Source organism: Pelophylax lessonae (assembly GCF_965119305.1).
Source record: "Pelophylax lessonae genome assembly, chromosome: 12".
NCBI lineage: Eukaryota > Metazoa > Chordata > Amphibia > Anura > Ranidae > Pelophylax > Pelophylax lessonae.
The window spans coordinates 40995867-41020386 of record NC_138779.1 but is presented as its reverse complement, the minus strand read 5'-3'; the positions used below and the strand labels follow the sequence as shown (position 1 = coordinate 41020386).

General features: G+C 42.7%; 1 protein-coding gene across 1 annotated transcript in view; it reads left to right on the top strand.

The window, feature by feature from the left end:
* LOC309568844 (uncharacterized protein) overlaps positions 1-24520 on the top strand; it is a gene marked incomplete at its 3' end in the record, with an annotated part of 663442 nt that overhangs the window by 381824 nt on the left and 257098 nt on the right. The gene's annotated exons all lie outside the window — the stretch shown is intronic.

Below are 24520 nucleotides of genomic sequence, written 5' to 3'. Positions count from 1 at the left end.
GCCCAAAATTGATTATGTCGATTTTGTGGCCGAAACTCCACTTTAAGTTAGAATATTATCATCCTCAACACAAACATTGCTTCCATGGTTCCATACTTACGCAAAAGGCTGAATTGCATGAGCAACAAATGTGAGCACCACACTGGCAATTACCACACTGGAGATCATGATAATATATTAGCAACTAATAGGATGTTGTGAGAAAATGTGTGTAAAAAATTTGGTAGTTATAGGAATACATGGTCAGCAATTGGGTAGTCATGGCCAGGGTGTTATTTCAGCGGGAACAGGGCAAGGGGTGCTGGGGTATGCTGCAGGGTCTATTTATGCTGGCTGCTGGGGGATCTATTCTAGCTCAAGGGGATCTATTTCAGAGGGTCTATTGTTACTTGTGGGGGACCAATTGTTGCTGGGGGTGGGTCTTATATTGCTTGGGGGGGTCAAGTTGTTGCTGGGAGAGATCTACTGTTGAGGAAGAGGTCTATTGTTGCTGGCTGCCGGAGAGTCTATTGATGCTGGCTGTGGGGAGACCTGTTATTGCTGCCGAGAGTCTGTTGTTACTGGGAGGGAATTTTGTGGCAGGTGGTCCATTGTTGTTGGGGGATCTATTGTTGCTGGAAGGGGCTCCATTGTTACTGGCTGCAGGGGATCTATTTTACTGCTTTTTTTTACCAAATTCCATACAAATTACTTAACACTACAAAATGATACTTGGTTCTGTATTCTCAAAAAGGCTGGTACTGGGAGTTGGGTAGGGGGTGGAACCAAGGAATGGTTCTTGGAGGTGGGTAAGGGCTGAGAAAAGAGGTGACTTAGAAAGGAGGTGTTCTTGCACCTATTCTCTGAGTAAAAAAGCCCTGTCATGGCAATATATGGGAAACAAATGGGCAATTGTGTTAAAACATGGGCAAAAAATAGACAGTTATGGAAGTACATGAGATAAAAAGTATATTCACGGTGGCGCAAGCAGATAGCATTAAACACTAAGTAATAGTCCAGAGGGTAGCCATATAGGTTGCCCTAATAGTCCTTGTGATGTAGGAAGAGAAACATTCTATAAACACAAGGCCAGCCTGGTGGGGAGCGGAAGCAATCTCCAGACATGCAAGACACAAAGAGAGAAGACAGGCGCCTCTAAGTAAAGACTGTAACATTTATTGAGCAAGGTACATTAAAAACGTACATCTAGGTAAGTAAATGTAGACATGTGGGTCCGGTATCGGCATGGGGCAACCGCTGATAGTCGATTATCCTCTGTATCGTTCCGGTTCCTGTCCAGCAGGAAATGAGGTGGTATGTGTGGAGTCAGACTGAGGCTTGGACTGCAGGGTGAGCCACACTGTTGCCGTCTGAGGATCTTCTGGCGTGCTGACGACGCGTTTCGGAGCATGCGCACTGCGATAGGATACCAGCGTGTGCTCCTTTTTCAAGGACCCACATGTCTACATTTACTTACCTAGATGTAAGTTTTTAATGTACCTTGCTCAATAAATGTTACGGTCTTCTCTCTTTATGGCAGTACATGGGCAACAGATGGGCAAATGTTTCAATATACAAACAGGCAATGGTGGAAATACAATAAAATGCAGAAAAAATAACCAGAGAGCAGACTTATGGAGTGGCGTTTACCAGTTACTTTATTTTTTATTATCTACTCTGATAATGCTTCATTTGCTGCTATAGGCTGGCATCTTCAACCCCCCTTTTGCAAACTGAAAACAGTGTGTGATACCAGCCTTTATCTTGTCATATTTGTAAGGGAATTCGGTGCCGGTGCCTGGAGTGGTGCTGCCCTTTAAGTAATGGGGACCTGTTATTTCCGCGATAACAAGGCATGCACGTGTTGTCTGTGTTCTGGGAGAGACCTTGACCAGTGCTGAGCTGTGCAGTAAACAGATCTCTTTTCATTTGATCATATTGACTCTACATGAGAAGGTTCAGAATTCTCACAGTCTCCTTTCAGTGCCGCTGACCTCTAACTCTGACAAACTAGATGGAAAGGGATAGAAAGGAATCTACAGTCACTAAAAAATGATGGATTTATTTGTTTCAGTAAAACCAGAGTGAACTGGCTATGCGGAACCTCAAGGTTAGCACTGCGCTATAAAATATAACTACACGTTTTTGTTGCAGTTATTCTTTTAGAGCTGAAATACAAAAAAAAAAAAAAAAAAATTATTTTTGCAGAATAAAAGAGTAATGATAAAAAAACCACTCTTATTCCTGATATTCACTAGACTCAATGAACCAACTTTTGCCTTGACAGCCATGTGACAATAAGTGGTTGCACAACCCAGAGGCGTAACTAGAACCTTCAGGGCCCCAGGTGTAAAAAACCATGAAGGGCCCCCCTGACCCCCTCCCCCCCTTCCATCCGAACTCCGGGCTTCCAGTTCTGGGAGGCGTCCATGGACATCCCCCAGAATCCTGCTTCCCACATGCCCCCTGGGGAGCGCATCTAGCATGCTCTGTGACTGCCGTGTTATTTGGACAATCACAGTGTCCCTTTACCATATGATCAGCTGATCACCTGTAAACAGAGTTGTCGGTTATCGGCAATCCTTTCTTCCCACGCTGTGTCTGTGTCAGGAAAGTTGAACCGCTAACCAGCAAGATTGTCAATACATGGTTTACACTGATAATCCGGGCTCTGATAAGTGCAGCCTCATCAGTGCTGCCTATCAGTGCTACCTATCAGAGCTCATGAATGCCGCCTATCAGTGCTCATGAATGTCACTTATCAGTGCCGCCTATCAGTGCCCATTAGTGCTGCCTATCAGTGCTCATGAATGCCCCCTATCAGTGCTGCCTATCAGTGCCACCAATCAGCACTCATCAATACCACCTATCAGTGCTGCGTATAAGTGCTCATCAATGCCCATCAGTGCTGCCTATCAGTGCTCATCAATGCTGCCTATCAGTGCCCATCAGTGCTGCCTATCAGTGCAACATATCAATGCTCACCAATGCCGCCTATCAGTGCTCATCAATGCTGCCTATCAGTGGCACCTATCAGTTCTCATTAATGTCACCTATCAGTGCTCATTAATGCCGCCTATCAGTGCTCATCAATCCTGAGATCAGTAGTCATCAATGCTGCTTATCAGTGCCACCTATCAGTTCTCATCAATGCTACCTATCACTGCCACCTATCAGTGCTCATTAATGTGCCTATCAGTGCTCATTAATGCCGCCTATCAGTGCTCATTAATGCCGCCTATCAGTGCTCATCAATCCTGAGATCAGTAGTCACCAATGCTGCTTATCAGTGCCACCTATCAGTGCTCATCAATACCGCCTATCAGTGCTCATCAATGCTGCCTATCAGTGCTCATCTGTATTGTCTATCAGTGCTGCCCATCAGTGCCACTTATCAGTGCTCACCAATGCAGCCTATTAGTGCCACTTAGTGCTCATCAATGCCGCCTATCAGTGCCCATCAATGCCGCCTATCAGTTGCCATCAATGCTGCCTATCAGTGCCCATTAATGCTGCCTATCAGTGCTCATAAATGCTGCCTATCAGTGCCCATCAGCAGTACTCTGAGCCGAGTGTGTCTCTCTCATACAGCTCAGACTCAGAGCCTGCACTGACAGTCCCTCCTACCTCGCACAGATACAAGACAGCCAATCTGCTCCTTCTCCTCCCACCCCTCTCCTGTGTGCACCACGGGAAGGGTGAAGCTCAGCAGCTGAATGTGATCATCAGCCGCTCTGGACGGTCTGAGGAGGCCTGTAATTCAAAGTGCTCTGGATTGTGGTCTGAGGAGGCCTGTAATGCTGCACAGTGCTTTGGAGGGTGGTCTGAGGAGGCCTATAATTCACAGTGCTCTGGATGGTGGTCTTAGGAAGCCTGTAATGCTGCATAGTGCTCTGGACGGTGGTCTAAAGAGGCCTGTAATTCACAGTGCACTAGATGGTGGTCTGAGGAGGCCTGTAATGCTGCACAGTGCTCTGGATAGTGGTCTGGGGAGGCCTGTAATGCACAGTGCTCTAAACAGTGGTCTGAGGAGGCCTGTAATGCACACAGTGATCTGGACATGGACAGTCTGAGGAGTAGGCCTGTAATGCATTGCACACAGTGCTCTGGATGGTCTGAGCAGACTTGCAATGCACACAGTGCTCTGTACAGTGGTCTGAGAGGCTTGTAAGGCACAGTGCTCTGGGACGGTGGTCTGGGGGGGGGGGGGGGGGGTGTAATGTACACACTCACAGTGCTCTGCTCTGGATGGTCGTGAGTCAGTTGGTAGCCAAGTAATGCACAGTGCTGCCCTGGACAGTCGTCTGAGGACTCAGAGGCCTGTAATGCTGGCTACACAGTGCTGCTCAGCGAAGCACTCTACATACACGCTAGTTTGGCGAAAGGGGAACCCCACTCTTTTTTTTTTGCATTTCTCATTGCTTGCATTCTTTTTTTTACATTTCAGCTGTCAGCTGGGATTAGTCATCGGTTGTTAAAGGAGTTGTAAATTCTATTCTATGCATTAAGATTAAAGGTCTTCTGTGTGCAGCAGCCCCCCTTGGCCCCCCCCCCCCTAACACTTACCTGAGGTCCCTCTCTGTCCAGCGATGTCCACGAGTGTCTCAACTGTCCGAGAATCTCCCTCCTGATTGGCCATTGGCTGCTGCTGCTGTCAATCAAAGTCAGCTAGCCATTCAGGAGAGTGAGGGGACTGAGCTGGGTCGGGTCTGAATGGACACACGGAGCTGTCACTCGGCTTGGGTGCCCCCATAGCAAGCTGCTTGCTGTGGAGGCACTGAACAGGAGGGAGGGGCCAGAATCACAGAAGAAGGACCCAAGAAGAGGAGGATCGGGGCTGCTCTGTACAAATCCACTGTAACAGAGCAGGTAAGTATAACATGTTTGTTAATGAGACTTTACAATCGTTTTAAAGATGCGACAGCCGGCTTCCCTGCTGGCTACTCAACAGCCAGCTACTCTTTACACAGAATTCAAATCGGTCAATCATTTTTTGACCAATCCGAATTAGAATTGTTCCAAAAATTTGGAAACTAAACAAATTCTGAAATATACAGTATCAGTGCAACAAAATTATTACCTTTTGAAAAGAAACTAAAATAATTTTTCCTTTCTGCACATGTCAGAACCATTCATGATTTGACAATTGTCTGATTGTCAGGCTGATCAGGGGAGGACTGGGCCAGGGGGGCAGTTGCCCCCCGGGCCGCTCTGATGCTCCGTAAAAAGGCTGCACCACTTCTGCCACAGACATGATTCCTGGTGAAGAGAAGTAAAAAGTCCCAACTGCTGACCTACTGAGTGCGGGGTGAAGACAAGGACAGAGTGCAGACCTCCCCCCCAGCATGGATGGTGTAAACTGTGTCTGAACAGAGGCCAGTTCTATGCCCCACTGGAGACTCTCCTCCCCCAGGCAGTCCCGACCGAGTTGTCCCATCTCCCCCCCAACTTCCCCTTGCTGACCAGGTCGGGAACCCGGATTCAGCCAGTGAGTAGAGCTTCAGCCTGGAATGGGGGCCAGGAGGAGGCCAGGAAGAGGGAGAGTAGGAGGGGGGCCGAGTCGCTGCACCATGGGCCTCTGGTTTGTACTTACCCCCTGGGCCCAAAGTTGCCAATCAGCCCCTGATGCTGATCCTATGGATTTACTGCTCAGCTGCTGATACCAGGGGTGTGGCAGTAGTCCCTAGCTACCTACCTTTTCGGCTCAGTGACACATTAGGTAATGATTAGCAAGATGTCTATGATGTCTATGAGAAAACGACTTGTTTTAGGAGGGGGATCTAGGATGGTGGAAAGGCATATCTCCCTGACAGGCTTTTTATACTAAACCATATATGTGTTTACAGGAGGTGGAGAATCTGTTCTTCAGTGCTAATATAAAATAACCCAGAGGACTTCACAGGCAGATGTCAGCAAGAAGTAAAATAACACAGCTTGATTTACTTGAATTCCTTCTTTTTTATTTGTGTTTGATGTGGTTGTCCTGATCTGACCCGATATAGTTTGCTGCAACTGTTTTATATGTATTTTATTTCCACCTTGTCCTGGCCAGTCTGTTCCATCACACTGATTACTCCTTTATTTAAAGGGTATGACACATCACCGGACTTAATGACACATGAGAGGGCCATCTCACGTGTGGCGGTAGGCTATTACTATAAGCCAACAAGAAATCACAGCACTACAAATACAGACAAGACCTGACATACAGCACACCCAAGGTCCAAACAAATTGCTAACCGGGGAGATTAGAAAGGCATTAAATGACTTTGGAGTGGAACTCCGAAATTGTCAACTAGATGTATCCCATGATGCCGATTTCACAGTCTATAAAAGTCAATTGTAGAGAGGACCTGTTGCCTGTGTACAACAACAACATGGTATAGCAACAAAGTACGTTAACAGGAACTGCATATGGAAAAAACGGAAAAAACACAGCGCAAAAAGTAAAAATAAATTCATCTCTCTCAAGTGATCCTGTTAGTGCTCAAAAGAAACGAATATGATTGATATATCGTACATAAAGTTCTGACCAAAAAATTGTGATACTAAACTTAAATATAAATACACTCTATGTGAGCCTATACAATTGAAATATAGCTAGACAAGAAAAATAAAGTGAATCACAAAAAATTATAACCCGCGCTAGGAGTTAAATGAGTTAAAAATAAAAATTAGTGGTAACTTATGTGTACTGCAGCTGCTGCCCACTAAGTAAAAACTCAGAATGATGAATATGCCAAAAAGCAGCGCTTGCAATAACGGTGAAATATGAATACGTAGGTATAAATAACACGAATACATAAACAATAAAGTGCAATAATGTTGAATTAGATCATACGTAAGTGTATAAAGTGCTGGATCAAAACAATATTAAATATTATTATTCAAGAAAAAAAAAGTAATCCTGTGTGGTATTAATAACTACTAATGGTCTGTAAAAACACCCACTGGGAGGGACGAAACGCGTCGTCACAATTTCCGGCTTGTCAGCAACGTCAGAACGTCACTTTCAGTCCGGCGTGGAACGCAAATAGAGAAGTATCTACCGCAGCGTTATCACGGGACATGGATAGCACGGATAGAGTTTTTTTACGTTTTTTCTATTTGATCACATGCTGATGAACAGCTGCATCAGTGTAATATTATTAATACCATAGCGCAGGGAGGAAGTTGTTCTTTAAGGAACTGCATATAATACAAAGAAGAGGAAGAGCAGCGCCATCTAAGTGCAGTATAAAAACGAATGTAACCAGTTCTGGACCGGAAGATTTTCCCCGCTAATGACCAGGCCATATTTTGCGATTCGGCACTTCGTTACTTTAACGGACAATTGCACGGTCGTGTGACGCTTTACCCAAATAATATTGATGTTCTTTTTTTCCCACAAATAGAGTTTTCGTTTGGTGCTATTTGATCAACTCTGAGATTTTTTATTTTTTGCGCTATAAACAAAAAACTGCGACAATTCTGAAAACAAGAACGATTTTTCACTTTTTGCTATATAACATTCCCAAAAAAAAAAATTTTTAAATAACATTTTTTTAACATTTTAGGCCAATTTGTTTTCTGCTACATATTTTTGGTAAAAAAATCGCAATAAGCGTATTTTGATTGGTTTGCTCAAAAGTTATTGCATCTACTAACTACGGGAAAGATTTATTTCATTTTTATTATTTTTACTAGTAACGGCGGCGATCTGCGATTTTTTGCGGAACTGTACCCCTAACTGACATTTTTGACTCTTATGGGGGGACCAGTGACATTACTACAGTAATCAGTGCTAAAAATATGCACTGTTAACTGTAATAATTACACTGGCAGGGAAGGGGTTAACACTGTGGGTGATCAAAAGGTTAAATGTGAGCCCAGGGGAGTGATTCTAACTGTGGGGGGGCGTGGCTTGTGAATGATCACAGAGACCTGTGTTCCTATATAGCAGGATCACAGGGACTCTATGATCATTCCAGAGAGAAGAACGGTCAGCTGTGTTTACAACAGCTGACCGTTCCTCTCTCTCAGCGGGGAACTATCGTGGGTTTCAGGCGGCAATCTGAGCCGCCTGCCCTGTGCATCGGAGTCTCCCCTGCCGAGTGGAAATTAAAGTGCTAAAAAAAATATATATTTATTTAACCCAAAAAAGAAGAAAAATATCAATAAAGTGATAGAGTGCGAAAAGGTGACATAGGTACAAAACAAATAATATGAATGTGCATAAAAAACTCTTAATCAGTAAAAAAAAGTTTTTAAAATATAAAAATTTGATTTTTAAAAGAAAGTTTTTAAAATAAGCAAAACAATTTAGATAAAATCCATAAAAAAAAGGAAAACACATATATAAAAATAAGTCCTATATATGGCCAGTATTAAAGATCTTGGATATATGGACCGCGAACGCCAATTCACTTGGAAATCCATTCCCAGTGACCACAAGTGTGCAAAGATTATATTTTTCTTCTTTTTTGGGTTATATATATATATATTTTAGTACTAGCACTTTAATTTGTTGCAATTTCTACTGCTTTTCCTTGAATTGATATCTGTTATATACAGTGGGTACGGAAAGTATTCAGACCCCCTTAAATTTTTCACTCTTTGTTATATTGCAGCCATTTGCTAAAATCATTTAAGTTCATTCTTCTTCCTCATGAATGTACACATAGCACCCCATACTGACAGAAAAACACAGAATTGTTGACATTGTTGCAGATTTATTAAAAAATAAAAACTGAAATATCACATGGTCCTAAGTATTCAGACCCTTTGCTCAGTATTTAGTAGAAGCCCCCTTTTGATCTAATACAGCCAGGAGTCTTTTTGGGAAAGATGCAACAAGTCTTTCACACCTGGATTTGGGGATCCTCTGCCATTCCTCCTTGCAGATCCTCTCCAGTTCTGTCAGGTTGGATGGTAAACGTTGGTGGACAGCCATTTTTAGGTCTCTCCAGAGATGCTCAATTGGGTTTAAGTCAGGGCTCTGGCTGGGCCATTCAAGAACAGTCACTGAGTTGTTGTGAAGCCACTCCTTCGTTATTTTAGCTGTGTGCTTAGTGTCATTGTCTTGTTGGAAGGTAAACCTCTGGAGAAGGTTTTTGTCCAGGATATCCCTGTACTTGGCCGCATTCATCTTTCCCTCGATTGCAACCAGTCGTCCTGTCCCTGCAGCTGAAAAATACCCCCACAGCATGATGCTGCCACCACCATGCTTCACTGTTGGGACTGTATTGGACAGGTGATGAGCAGTGCCTGGTTTTCTCCACACATACCGCTTAGAATTAAGGCCAAAAAGTTCTATTTTGGTCTCATCAGACCAGAGAATCTTATTTCTCACCATCTTGGAGTCCTTCAGGTGTTTTTTAGCAAACTCCATGCGGGCTTTCATGTGTCTTACACTGAGGAGAGGCTTCCGTTGGGCCACTCTGCCATAAAGCCCCGACTGGTGGAGGGCTGCAGTGATGGTTGACTTTCTACAACTTTCTCCCATCTCCTGATTGCATCTCTGGAGCTCAGCCACAGTGATCTTTGGGTTCTTCTTTACCTCTCTCACCAAGGCTCTTCTCCCCCTATAGCTCAGTTTGGCCGGACGGCCAGCTCTAGGAAGGGTTCTGGTCGTCCCAAATGTCTTCCATTTGAGGATTATGGAGGCCACTGTGCTCTTAGGAACCTTAAGTGCAGCAGAAATCTTTTTGTAACCTTGGCCAGATCTGTGCCTTGCCACAATTCTGTCTCTGAGCTCTTCAGGCAGTTCCTTTGACCTCATGATTCTCATTTGCTCTGACATGCATTGTGATCTGGAAGGTCTTATATAGACAGGTGTGTGGCTTTCCTAATAAAGTCCAATCAGTATAATCAAACACAGCTGGACTCAAATGAAGGTGTAGAACCATCTCAAGGATGATCAGAAGAAATGGAAAGCACCTGAGTTAAATATATGAGTGTCACAGCAAAGGGTCTGAATACTTAGGACCATGTGATATTTCAGTTTTTCTTTTTTAATAAATCTGCAACAATGTCAACAATTCTGTGTTTTTCCGTCAATATGGGGAGCTGTGTGTACATTCATGAGGAAGAAGAATGAACTTAAATGATTTTAGCAAATGGCTGCAATATAACAAAGAGTGAAAAATTTAAGGGGGTCTGAATACTTTCCGTACCCACTGTATATTTGTGCATATATCCTTTGCACTCAAGCACTTTATTTCTATTTGTTCTTTCTACCACTGATATTTGTCAGATTCACATCATTTTTTTCACTTATTGCTTTTACATCCTTCTTGCCACCAGGCAGTGCCACCTATCCCTCCTTACATTTTAATGACTATACATCCTTTTCTTGGGGTAATATGTGAGGTAGGCTGAAGTCTGTGATGTAAATATGCGGAATTTTAATTTTTTTTTGCAGATCGCCGCTCTGTTAGCAGGGGAGGAAGAGATCCTGTGTTTCTACTAAACAGGAACATGGATCTCTGGGTTCTCACAGCAAAAACACATCCCCCTTCCACAGTTAGTAATCACTCCCTAGGGGACACATTTAACCCTTTCATCGCCCCTGCTGTGAACCCCTTCCCTGTCAGTGTCATTAGTACAGTAACGGTGCATATTTTTACCACTGATCATTGTATTGGTGTCACTGGATCCCCAAAAAAGTGTCAAAACTGTCAGTGTCCACTTTGTCCGCCGCAATGTCACAGTCCCGCTATAAGTCGCTGATTGCTGCCATTACTAATAAAAAAAAAAAAAAACTATAAAATAAAAATCTGTAAAACGATTCCATTGTTTGTAGACGCTATAACTTTTGCGTTGGGGTTTTCTTTTTACTAAAAATATGTAGTAGGATACATATTGGCTTAAATTGATGAAAAAAATTAGATTTTTTCAAATTTTTTTGGGATATGTTTTATAGCAGAAAGTAAGAAACAATGGATTTTTTTTTTTTTTTTTTTTAAATTGTTGAGTTTTTTTTTGGTTATAGCACAAAAAATAAAAACACAGAGGTGATCAAATACCACCAAAAGAAAGCGCTATTTGTGGGAAAAAAGGCTGTAAATTTTATTTGGGTACAGCATTGTGCGATCGCGTAACGGTCAGTTAACCACTTCAGCCCCGGAAGGTTTTACCCCCTTCCTGACCAGGCCCTATTTTGCGATTCGGCACTGCATTATTTTAACGGACAATTGCGCGGTCGTGCAACGCTGTACCCAAACAAAATTTACGTCCCTTTTTTCCCCACAGATAGAGCTTTCTTTTGGTGGTATTTGATCACCTGTGCGATTTTTATTTTTTTAAACAAAAAAATAGCGACAATTGTGAAAAAAAAAACAATATTTTTTATATTCTGCTATAGGACATTCCCCCAAACAAAAAATGTAAAAATCAAATTTTTTTAACCTTTAAGGCCAATTTGTTTCCTGCAATTTTTTTTTTTTTTGGTACAAAAAATCGCAATAAGCATAATTTGATTGGTTTGCGCAAAAGTTATCGCGTCTACTAACTACGGGAAACATTTATGTCATTTTTATTTATTTATTTATTTTTTACTAGTAATGGCGGCGATCTGCAATTTTTTGCGGGACTGCGACATTGCAGCGGACAGATCGGACCCCTAACTGACATTTTTGACACTTTTGGGGGGTACCAGTGACATTACTACAGTAATCAGTGCTAAAAATATGCACTGTTACTGTAATAATGACACTGGCAGGGAAGGGGTTAACCCTGTGGGTGATCAAAGGGGTTAATGTATGCCTATATGCTTACTAACTGTGTGTGTGGGAGGGGTTCTGTGACAGGCACAGACAGATCGCAGTTTCAGCTTTGCTTGTCCCTGCCTGTTTCACTCACAGAAGATCCGCCTGCTTTTTACATAAGCAGGCGGGTCTTCTCTCCATTTTCCGGATGATCGGGGGAGGAGGGCGCAATCACCTCCTCTCCTCCCGCGGTCCGCCTCCCGCTGTGTCTAAACATGTACTATGTGACTGGATGCAGGGGAGTGGCACTGCCGCAGTAATATTACTGTGGGCAGTCAGCAAGCGGTTAAAGTAATGCAGTGCCGTATCGCAAAAAATGGCCCGGTCATGATAGGGGAGTAAACCTTCCAGAGCTGAAGGGAGGAAGAGATTTGGGGAACATCGCAGATTTGTAGAAGCAGGGGAGGATAAGCACAGTGTCCCACGCCACTTTTTACTGTCACATGATAAATCATCTCTTTGCCTGAAAGTATGGATCCTAGAGTCCATACCAGCCACCTTTGCACCAGCCGAGCGCTTCAAGCGGTTGTGCCAAAGGGAGGCGTACTGGATCTACATCCTAGACACACTAGTGCCGGGTGGTCTAAATGAGGAATTTGAGACAAATTCACTCATATAGTCCCCCTTTAACAGGGTTTTTCAGCATTCATTTATATAATTTTATCATATTTATTGTTTTAACTTCCTTTGTTGATATCCATTTATGGAATATCACAATGGGTTTTGGACTTTTAGACATTCTCAACATATCTTAATAATTATCCTTGTTGATATCCATTTATGGAATATCACAATGGGTTTTGGACTTTTAGACATTCTCAACATATCTTAATAATTATCCATACATATACGTTTTTAAAATAAATTATCGATTCGCTTATTTCCCATATGCAATTCATGGCTGTTTCTTTTATGTACATGAGGATCATGAGGTCAGGTGCATATATATGCATATATATGTAAGTGTGATTCATATATATAGATATATTTTTATATATATTATATATATTTATTATATTTTTATACATTATTTATTAGTATATCCATGGTACTTTTCAGTATTCATTATTTTTTATTTTCATTTTTAAATTTATTTTATTTTTTGCATATTCGCATATTTTTTATTTATTTTTTATTAATTTTTTTATATTTATTTATTATTTTTTCTTGCTGACGATATATCTTATATATCGCTATTTATTAATTCTATTAATTCTATTCAATTATTTTTTTTATGTGATATTGGTTGTTGTGTACTTAAACCACTGCTTATTTCTATATTTCATTGTTTTTTATATACTGCTGTTTAATATGCCAAAATCGTTTATCTAGTTTAACTAGATGCTGTTCAATATATTAGAATAACACCCCTTGCCGTTATATGTGAATAAAAGGCGGACTTTAGGACCTAGCAGGTTCAGGTGCCTATCCTATTTAAGTCCCACATCCAAAATGGCGCAATATCGGCCTGAGGAAGGAGCGCATGCTCCGAGAACGCGTCGCCGGCGCCATGATGTAAGCACGCTCCCGGAAGTGACAATGGATCGGCATCTGAGTGTTCTCGGACCAGAAAGTGTGGCCAGTCACCGTTCACAGCCTGTCTACGGTTACCGCTCCAGCCATCCTGATCCTCAGCGGAGTGTTTGTTATGAACCTTATATTTTATTACCTTTGTGAGTATTCCTTTTCCATTGCTCTTACTGAATAAATCTCTAGGTATTGCACTTAGAGTGGCGCCTGTGTTTCTCCTTCAATACTTTGCCTCATAAGCAGAACATCCCATGACCTTGAGCAACTCTTTTAAATGTGTCCCCCAACCTTTCTGGCTGGGGTCTGATGTGATAAATTTCCTTTAAAAAACAACAGTTTGTCAGTTACAAAGAACCAAGGATACTCAGGCACTGTTCTGCTGGAAGAAACTTTGCTCCCAAAGCGCCTTTGACTTTCTCTATCGGAGGACGGATCTTCCCTTCTTGAAGTTCTACTGAATTTTTCTGGTCGCTATTGCCGACAGTAAGACCTTTGCGAATGCCCTGGGGGAGGTGTACTGAAACTGGTAGAGGAATTGAGGATGGATTAGGACAGTAAGTATGTGTCTGATAAACCTACAGAGCATCCAGTCTCCCAGATTTATCAATAATAGAATTGATTGGAGGTTCTCTATCTTACGCGACTCCAACTTTCTGTGCTGGTTTCGTTTTTTCAAGTTTAGCACTGGGCACAGATTACCTGGTTTTGATTTTTTTTTTTTTTTTGCTAGGAACAGAGGTGAACCTAATCCTCATTTTATACTTTTCCATCAAATCTGGTGGCTTGGCTGGTTGGAAGAGATCGGAAGGTGGACATCCTTTAAATATCCACTAATGTCACACCCAGGCCTTTTTTTCTCCGAGAATAGGTGCAGGTACTCCCCTCTTCTGAGTCACCCCTTGTCTCCGCCCCCTACCCACCTCCGGGTGCTGTCCTTTGGTTCCATCCTCTACCACCCACCAGTACCCCCTCTTTTAGAGAATACAGAACCAAGTATCATGTTGTGGTTCTAGGTAATTTGTATGGAATTTGTTAATGATAACTAGAAAAGCAGTAAAATAGATCCCCTGGAATCAACAATAGATCCCCATCAGCAACAATAAATCTTCACCTGCAACAATCCCACCCCCCAATAAATCCTCCCCTGCAACTATAGACCCTCCCCAACAACAATAGCCCCCAAGCAACAATAAATCCTCCACTGCAACAATAGCCCCACCCACAACAAAATGCCCTCCAGCAACAATAGATTCACCCCAGCAACGATAGATCCCCCAGCAGCCAGCATCAATAGGCCCTTCAGCTCACCCCTCTGACCTCAGCACCCCTTTGCCATTGCATAAATTCAGACTGGAGGTGCCGGAACTGCGTTCCCCCGCGTTCCCGCTGAAAAAAAGCCCTGGTCACACCAATATAGCTGATATGGCCCACTGATCCTGAATATTTTCCATCCAGATGTGTACGCAAAGCTTCACACAGGCACCCCCTGGATGAGTGCACCCTTAAAAGGACTTCCCCTGTTCTCCAAAGAGAGGTGCCTTAGATTTGTAAGGCTTCAACAATGAAGATTGGGTACTTCTCCAGTTCCTTTACTAATCTTTTTCCCGGTCGGTAGTGGTTTGTCTCCTTGTATCTATTTGGCAGTTGTCACCTGTATGCTGGACCTTTTCAGATTTTTTCTGTTTTTTGTCAGATGATACTTGTCCTGACCTGCTGGGGTCACCCTTGAGATGGCTGTATCCTGTCTACTCCCAAACAGATTGGATCTGTTGTCTGGTATCTTACACTATTTTTTTTTTAAGATGAGACCCGCCAACCATGGCTTTAGCCATATTGCTCTCCCTGGTGTGACCGCAGAGAACACCGCTCTTGAAAAACATCAATTGACGTCTACTGGCACATCCGCCGCAGAGTCTACCGCCAATTTCAGCTTTTACAAAGCTGTTACCACCTTGTCTCTATTCACTTCGTACAGAAGGGCTTCTTTAAAGGGTAATTCCACTTTTTCTGTAAAATGTAAGGCAATATGGCTAGCTGGAGGTGTTCTGTACACAGAATGTGTACAGAATGCCCTCCTGAAACATCATATCCTGCTTGAGTGAATAGCAATTCAGCCACCTACTAGGAAGTACAGGCTTCATGTATCAACTCCTATGGCCGATTCTTTAATCAAGGCGGCTACTTTGATGACATCCCCTTCTGTCAGTTGTCGCTTCCTCCAATCGGACTTGACATACTAGCTTGTCAGGCAATGACTTTCCACCACAAATGCCACAAGCATTAGGGCTGGTAACCTGTGGTGTTTGCAAACGGGGAACAATAATAATGAAGGGCGAGATGATGACCTTGCACCTTGCTGGATGTCTGCACCTAAATGGTAAATGTTCTGGCTTTTAGAAAGCTCCCTCCTTCATGAGGTCCTTGCAGTGATGTATCCGGCTTATTCCAGGTAGACTGAACATATTAGCTTGGCAGGCAATGACTCTCCACCACAAATGTAGCAACTATTAGGGCTAGTAGACTATGATGTTTGTAAATGGGGAGCAATGATAATGAGTGGTGAGATGATGACCTTGATCAACATCGCATGGATGTCTGCTCTTAGATGGCAACTTGTCTTGACCTTTAGAGGGCTTCCTCCATCTTGAGGTCCTTACAGGGCTGTAGATATTGGCTCTCTTTTTCTCAATCTTCACTACTTACCAAATCCCTATACCTTAAAAGCAATGGGTGGTCTGACTGGGCAGAATTCCCCATAGAAACAGAGCAAAGCAGCAGACTGAAATGAAAAACAGTGATCCCAGAGCAAGCATTGAGAAGGGGATAGGAAGAGCCAAGGTGAAATGCCATGAATGGCACAGTGATCCTAGAGCAACACTGAGAGGGAGAAAGCAAATGCCCAGGTGAATGCTATAAAGAGCACAGAGATCTCAAAGCAACACTGAGAAGAATATAGGAAAATCTCAGGTGAATGCCATAAAAAGGCAAAACATATCTGCAAACAATGGCCACCTAAGCATACAGCATGCATGAGGAGGGAGCTCCACCACGTGTTGCCCAAAAATGCCATAAAACCATTTTAAAACTATCACATTTTGCTATTAGTGGTGATATCAGTGGCTGAGCATTTTCAGATTGCAAGCCAGGAAACAGGCCACAGGAGCAACATCACTTCCTGCCTTTCATGCTCAGAGTATACTTGCACTGCTGCAGCAATCTTGGAAATGGCAAACGCCCACAAAAAAAGAGAAAAGAGGTGAAAAGCATAGGGAAAGCAAAGGGAAAACGCTGTCACTTACGTCAAAGCTTTTTTAAAGCTTTCTTTGACAGGCCTGCTCTGCCAGAATGGGGCTCCAACCATATAACTCATGTAGAGGCCGAACAGGAAGGATTTCCACCCAGGAGAGGCTGCAATATGCCCCCCAGACCACCAGAATGGGACTCCAACCATATAGCTCATTTAGAGACTGTACAGGAAGGACTTCCACCCAGGAGAGGCTAAACCTGGATGGGGCAACAAACGGTAAGGGATACCTCGCGACTCCAGTCCTGATCAGGTGACAAAAAGGGAGAATGCTGCGAGCCGGGTCTGTCTTTGATCTATAGTTAACCAGTCCTATGAGGTTGTGGGGGCAGATCTCCCTATACCCTGTTTTTCAACATCTGCAGTGCAGGAACCAGGTTCAAAGGCGGGATAGTGGAGCCTTGGAGTATGTTGGGCAGTGGGCATTCTGCCCAATCCAGGGTCCCATGGAAGCGATCTGGTGCCTGTACAGATGCTGGATTGCTTCTATCTTAAAGCTGAGAGTCAGTTTGGGAAGTTTACATAAGTTCTTGGCTGCTGTACCCTTACATTGGAAATAGCAAAAGGGTTAAAGCAACTCTGATGCTAAAATAAATCTGTACACAAAAGAGCAAGAATGCACCAATACTCACCTCCCCTGCTGACCATGCTGTTGATCTCTGCAGTAGCCAGAAAAAAAATAACCTTCTGAAGAACCAGCAGATTGGGTTTTAGATTTATTCCTTCCCATTGCATTTTGATCTGCTGGCCCCTCTGTTACTATCATGTCCTGTAGTGTCATAGAGACTAGCAGAAGAAACCACTGTGAGAAGCAGAGGACCAGGAAAATGGACAAATGTTAACTCAAATGGAGTAATAGAAAAAAAGCTCATCGGGTAGAATCCGGTGGTGGCTTGGTGCAGTGTTTTCGGGATCCAATGCCGGAGCCGAGATGGTAGCTGTAGGCGATGGTAACTGTCAGTGGTCGGCTGACAGTGAAACCAGCTTGGACTGCAATGTAGACAGCGCGTGACATCACCAACAGGCGGAAGGGGAACACAACGCATTTCAGAGCATGCGTGATGTCCCCACTGGGCATGCGCTCTCTATTTTCAAGAAACTCGAGTTACCATCTCGGGTTCTGGCGTTGGATCCCGAACACACCGCACTACGCCACCACCGGATTCAACCTGATGAGCTTTTATTCTATTACTCCTTGTGAGTTTACATTTGTCCATTTTATGTACTATTAAAATTATTGCACTTAGAGGCGCTCTTCTTGTCTTTCCTTTTTACAAATGGAGATAAGGATCCTGATTTTCAAAATTAAGTGACAGTTTTATTTTAAGTCCAATCGATTTCAAAATTACAATCACATGGCTGACGTAGAGATCCTTATCCTTGTGATAACTCTGTAAATTAAGTCTAGGGGCTCAGTAAGCATTGAAACTAGCAAGATGTTTTCTTTAAATTGCAAACTGTTTATTATCCCTAACAGATACATAAAAGTGTAGCATAACGCATGAGAAAACATGTAACTGCAGGAGCTGCCATGTGCATTATGTTGGGATCGGCTCATTAGAGTTATTTTATTCTATAACAGTGTCAAAGCTGAAATATCTTGCACCGTGTTGATTACAATGGTATAATTCATTATAATGTGCTAACTAAATTAGAGTTCAGAACAAATTAGTTTTTTTGGCCACATCTCAGCACATCTTACATAAAACATCTTAATCGCTATAAATGATGAACGCATTGCACGTGCAATATGAAGGGGAAGTGGGGTAACTCACTTTCATGACCCTTCAGTGGGAACATTAAGTGCCTCGTGTTTTTCCTTTAGACATCATAAGGAGCGGCACAGATCATTCCTTCTCTATCGAGAAGGCTTATATAAACAACATTTCCACTTACCATGCAATCCTTTTGAATCAAAATTCCTTTTCTGAATTATTTTTCTGAACTGACAATGGGACTTTCATGTTCTGAGCACTTATGTCAACTTAACAGCCGTGGCTATCTTCCTTCCCGCTTGTGGAAAAAAAGACTACAGACTTGAAGATTTTGCTGCGAAAAAATAAAAAATATGTGAGCTTCTAAATTGGCATTTAAAGGAGTCGGCTGAGCACTCTTTGCTTTTACATTGTTTACATTCTATAACCCCAATGACATTTCAATAAAGCTACAAACATTTCTGAGCAAAGAGGCTTGCTGATTATGGGGGTCACTTTGTCTCTAACAGTCATAAAAGTGTTGAAGAGTACAAAAAGTTGCAGTTGCTTGCGGTCATTCTTTATTTTCAGGATGACGTAGCTGAGGTCTGAATAACAACAAGAAAAACTTGGCTCCCATACATGCTTCTCATCTAATGTTCCATGTATCAGTCAATGGTAAGTGGCAAGAACACATAACGCTCCTCCCACTTACCCCCAGTGATATATCACAGTGTTGCTGCGCTACTACCACATATAAATATAATAAATACAAGGCGAAAAGCAGCCAACACAAATCCCGAATAAAATTGGATCCATAAACAGTAATAGAAATGTGGCGCTAATCTGGAACAATCACTCATAGGAGGTCCATATATTGTGAGGGGAAACCACAGTCCATATGTATTCAATACACACAAAGGTGAAAAGTCCATAAGCCCAGAGAACCACCACCAAGGAACAGCTCACACTGTCTCTTACCGGAAATATATGACCCTCACTACAAAGGTCATATACAGCATACAAATCCAACTAGGATAGGGTCCTCCTCTCTTCCCACAGGGATGGCAAACGATCACCTTCACCACCAAAAGTAGGCTCAAAAGATAAAAAGAGCAGTCCACATAGCGTAACACTGTTTGGTAGCTTTATTTGCTCATATAGATAAAATTAGACTTACATAATAGCAGGTCAAATGGAGCGTGGTATGTTTCCTCTCATATGATCGGTTACCGCCGTAACCCACCAACAAAATGGCCGTCTCCTCCTCGTGTGGCGTGCATCGCCGTAAGCTCCACCCGACGCGTTTCGTCATAGGCTGACGTCGTCAAAGGGTTGAAAGGGTATTTATACCACTTGAAATTTTATCCACATGTTGTCATGATACAACCAAAAACGTAAATGTATTTTATTGGGATTTTATGAGATAGACCAACACAAAGTGGCACATAATTGTGAAATGGAAGGAAAATGATAAATGGTTTTCAACATTTTTTACAAATAAATATGTGAAAAGTGTGACGTGCATTTGTATTCAGCCCCCTTTACTCTGATACCCCTAACTAAAATCGAATGGAACCAATTGCCTTCAGAAGTCACCTAATTAGTAAATAGAGACCACCTGTGTGGAATTTAATCTCAGTATAAATACTGTTCTGTGAATCCCTCAGAGGTTTGATAGAGAACCTTAGTAAGCAAACAGCATCATGAAGGCCAAGGAACACACCAGACAGGTCAGGGATAAAGTGGTGGAGATGTTTTTTTTTTGTATACAAACTTTTTTATTAGGGTGAAAAAATTGTGGTACAAAAGCATATAGTAACAGTGAAGTCAACAACAATAAAAAAAAGAAAAAATAGGGGGGGGGGGGGGCAGGTGGGACTTTTAGAAGGGTACCGTCATTAGACCAATAGGTATAGATAGGACAATGAATTTAAAAGGTCAAAATACATTTTATTAACATAATATATTAAAATTATTGTATTTCTGGTAAATACAGAGAACAATACAAAGGTATACATAAAAGAGGACAAAAAGTAGCATAACCATAAATAGCACAATAGTTTTCTACACACAGGGACAGTTGTTTGAACAGGTCCTTGCTGACTGTAGACACTGAAGACTGGTCAGCGTTAAATGTAGTAACACAAGTGCCAAAAACTATGGCCTCTTTCACACGGGTGTTCCGTATATCCATATATCACCATATCCGTTTGCGGGTGATATATACGGACATAATGCATGTCAATGGGATTGCGGATGTCAGCGGATGATCCCCTGACATCCGAATTTGCGTCCTTTCAGTTCTGTTCCATTTTTTGGAACGGAACAGAACCCTATTTTGTCTTCCGTTTAAAAAACGGAAAGGACGCAAAATCGGATGTCAGCGGTGTCATCCGCCGACATCCGCAATCCCATGGACATACATTATGTCCGTATATCATCCGCGAACGGATGGGATGATATGCGGACATACGGACCGGATGACACAAGTGTCATCCGTGTCAGTAAAAAAAAAAAAAAAGTGCCGGAGCGGATCGCAATACGGTCCGCTCGGTGTGAAAGAGGCCTATAGGTCTAATGATGGTACCCTTCTAAAAGTCCCACCTGCCCCCCCTCTTTTTTTAAATTTAAACATAATTTGGGACGTAGGTACCTTTATTATTTTCTGCCGTATCCCCTTATTGAGCTTCAATCAACAATATCAATCAACAATAAACAATAGTTATTGTAACAGAAGTTACAGAAAGTATGAATAAGTTCTTAGGTCAAGTATATTTAAACAACAGGATCAAGAAAAAATAAGACTTTGTATGAGTGGTATCGAGTAAGGGACCTGTGACAATTTCAATAATACTGCATACAGCAGTAAATATTCAAGAGTATATGAGACCATATCGTACAAATTGACTACAAAATAACAACATTTTTCACATTCACGTTGTATAGATAGATTTGTGATTAGGAACCCATCGGTGGAAATAGAATGTTAGAGTGATCGAACCAAGGTTCCCATTTGTTATCATAGAATTTTGTTGATTTATAAATTATATGGAAAATGTTTTCCATTTGGTTAATTGAAGAGAGTCTAGCCTTTAATTGGGTCTGGGGGGAATGAAGAGAATTTCCAATTTACTGCTATCAACCAATGTATGGCAACACATGGGATAGTGTGAATAATCTGAGGAACAGACAAACCAAGTATAGTAGTGAATAGAAGACAATTGGGGAGAGTGAGGTTTATTTGCCTGTTAGAGATTTTGGAGGCAAAACTATTCAGTTGTTGGCAAATAAAGGATATCCTGTCACATTCCCAAAAAATATGGGTAAATGATCCCGGGGCAAGTGGTGGAGAAGTTTAAAGCAGGGTTAGGTTGTAAAAAAATAACCCAAGCTTTGAACATCTCATGGAGCGCTGTTCAATCCATCATCGGAAAATGGAAAGAGTATGGCACAACTGCAAACCTACTAAGACATGGCTGTCCACCTTAACTGACAAGCCGGGCAAGGAGAGCATTAATCGATTTCAATTGGTATGAATACTTTTTCAAAGCACTGTAAATACACAGATATGTCAAAGGATTTGTATCTTTGTCCATCCACTTCTAAAATTTACACAGCTTTGCCACACAGCAAGGTCAGGCCACTTTCCCTGTTAGTTCTAGACTGTAGAAGGGCCTTGGGGTGTTCTCACTTCATTCCTAGTCTGGTAATTAACCAACGCAGCAGCAAACTGATGATGTCGTCTTTCTTCTCTCTCCTTCGATCAGCACGATCTTTGTCAGCACATTTTTATGCAGGATGCCTATTTTTCTCCCAGTACTGCCCCTTCCTCTCCCAGTCTGAGCGCCTCTGTTTAACGGATAGCAAGAGGCTGTTGGCAAGACAAAGTCAAGAAGGCTTTGGGAAGAGTTGTCTGCAGCAGTCAGAAAAGGCCTACAGGCATATGAACCATCTTTGAACCATTTGTGTAGATTGAGCAGTGATCTCCAAACTATGGGCCAGGGGCTGGATACAGCCTTTTGCTTTCTTTGATCAAGCCCTTAAGGCACTATTCCATTCACTGACTGGGCATAATTTCTCCCACTGGACCCCAACAAAGGGGCTCAATAATTCATGTGACATTATTACATCCACTGACACCAACAGTGGGGCATAATTCCTCTCACTGACCCCCACAAAGGGGCAAAATTGTTCCCAATGGCCCCAGTAATGGGGCAAAATAAATGCTAATGAAAACAAAGATGGAGCATTGTTTGCTCTCACTTATGCCAGGACATTTGCCACTCTCACTGACCACAGCTAGCTCCCCTAGAGTCTAAAGGACAGTAAACGGGCCCTTTGTTTTAAAATTTTGGAGACCCCTGCTCTAGAGGATAGCTGGGTATGCATTCCAGAATAGACAATCTGAGAGTTTTACATTTTTATGCAATGAAGGCAGGAGTGGGAGAAGGAAGAGGACATCTTTAGCATCAGGTTATTTCAAGCGGAACAAAAACAATCAGATGAGGTTTCTAACTCCTTTATTCATTCTTTAGCTGTCTTTGTCATGTACCTAATCCGAGGCCGAGATGCAGAGAGGGCTCCCCTCGCGGTTGAGTGTGGTACACCCCTTAAGTTGGAACAGGAGGTGTAGCGCCCACAGAAGCACCGGTTGCCAACAGGGTCCATGGAGTAGACCGGTGGTCACCAGAAGGATGCTGGGCAGAAGTCCTCTGGGAGTCTTCAGATGGACTAGACCAGTGGTTCTCAAATCCGGTCCTCGGGACCCACCAACAGGCCAGGTTTGCAAGATAACTAAATTACATCACAGGTGATCTCATTTGCTTCTCAGTGATTGCAGTATTCTAGTCTGCATCCCCCAAGGTAATACTTAAAATCTGGCCTGTTAGTGGGTCCCGAGGACCGGATTTGAGAACCACTGGACTAGACAACTGGAGCAACCAGGCAACAGGTCAAGAGACTAGCAGAGGGTCAAACTTAGTGAATCAGTTTAAGGACTCAGGCAGGTAGTGGCAACAGGTACTCAGCCAAGGTCACAAAAGAAGGGCAGGAAGAGGGCAGAAGCAAGCCAAGATCATATATTGGTGGGCAGGCAGATAGATAGCAGGTCCGTGGACCAAGCCTGGGTCGAATACTGAAGAGCCAAAACTGGAGCAGGGTAGGTCAGACAAAGCCAATGGTCAAGCCAGGAGAGGAGAGCAGACGGGTCAGGAATAAGCCAGGTAACAACTGGAAATCCAAGGAAGGTAGCGAATGCTCAGGACACAGGGAAAGCTGAAAACAATCCAGCAACTTTATGGGCTGAGCAGAGGTCTTATATAGGCCAGCAAATGGACGTATCTATGGTGTAATGCATGCGCCATTGCGTATGCGTGTTCGCGCACACAAGCCGTGGCGAACTGGCGTACGCCCATTCACCAATCTTCTGTCAATGCGCATGCGCGCGGGATTGCGCCTGGTGCGCCCATCACAAGTACTGGCGGAGTTGCCAGTTACACCATGACCATTTCTCTGACAGTCATTTTGTTTTTACTGTTATGTGCCCTATGGGATACAGTGCGTTTCGGTCGATCCGACAACAGCTAAGAAAGAGAAGGACACTTCACAATGGCAACCTATTTTGGCTTTGAGCACTTTCCTGAGATAGGTAACGCCAAGAGGAATGCTATTGCTTGTCTGGGGAAAGTACTGAGTGCCAAGATAAGCTGCCAATATGAAACATCCATCTCCTTCCTAGCTGTTGTCAGTCAACTGCAGCTAGAAGGATGGGGGTACAGGTTGGGTGTCGTAGCTAGGGTTCGGAAGCACCTAGCGATATGGGACAAAGTACAACATGCATTCCCGTAAGAAAAAGAACAGCAAAAAATAAATAAAAAATAACTGAAATTATGAAATCACATGCGTTTCAGTTTTCTTTAAATACACAAATGCAGCATTGTTGTGTGGGTAAGCGAAGTGGTTAAGAAAAATCTGTCTGTGCCGGGACTTCTATTTACTCTTTTCTTGCTCACGGCACTGTCAGATAAAATTGAAGAATTTGGTATTTGGCTGATCACAAGCCCCTTAAAAGTATTTTTTATTGAATTTATTTAATACAGAAACGGCATAAATATGTTATTTATTGCTTTCATTCCTATATCATAACGACTGGAATCAAACGTGTTGATTTAAATTGGCATCCTGCTGGGCAAGTCTGAAAGCAGCCAGATATATAATGTTTCCATAGAAACTGCTTGCTATAGCTGAAAGACCATAAGTAGTTG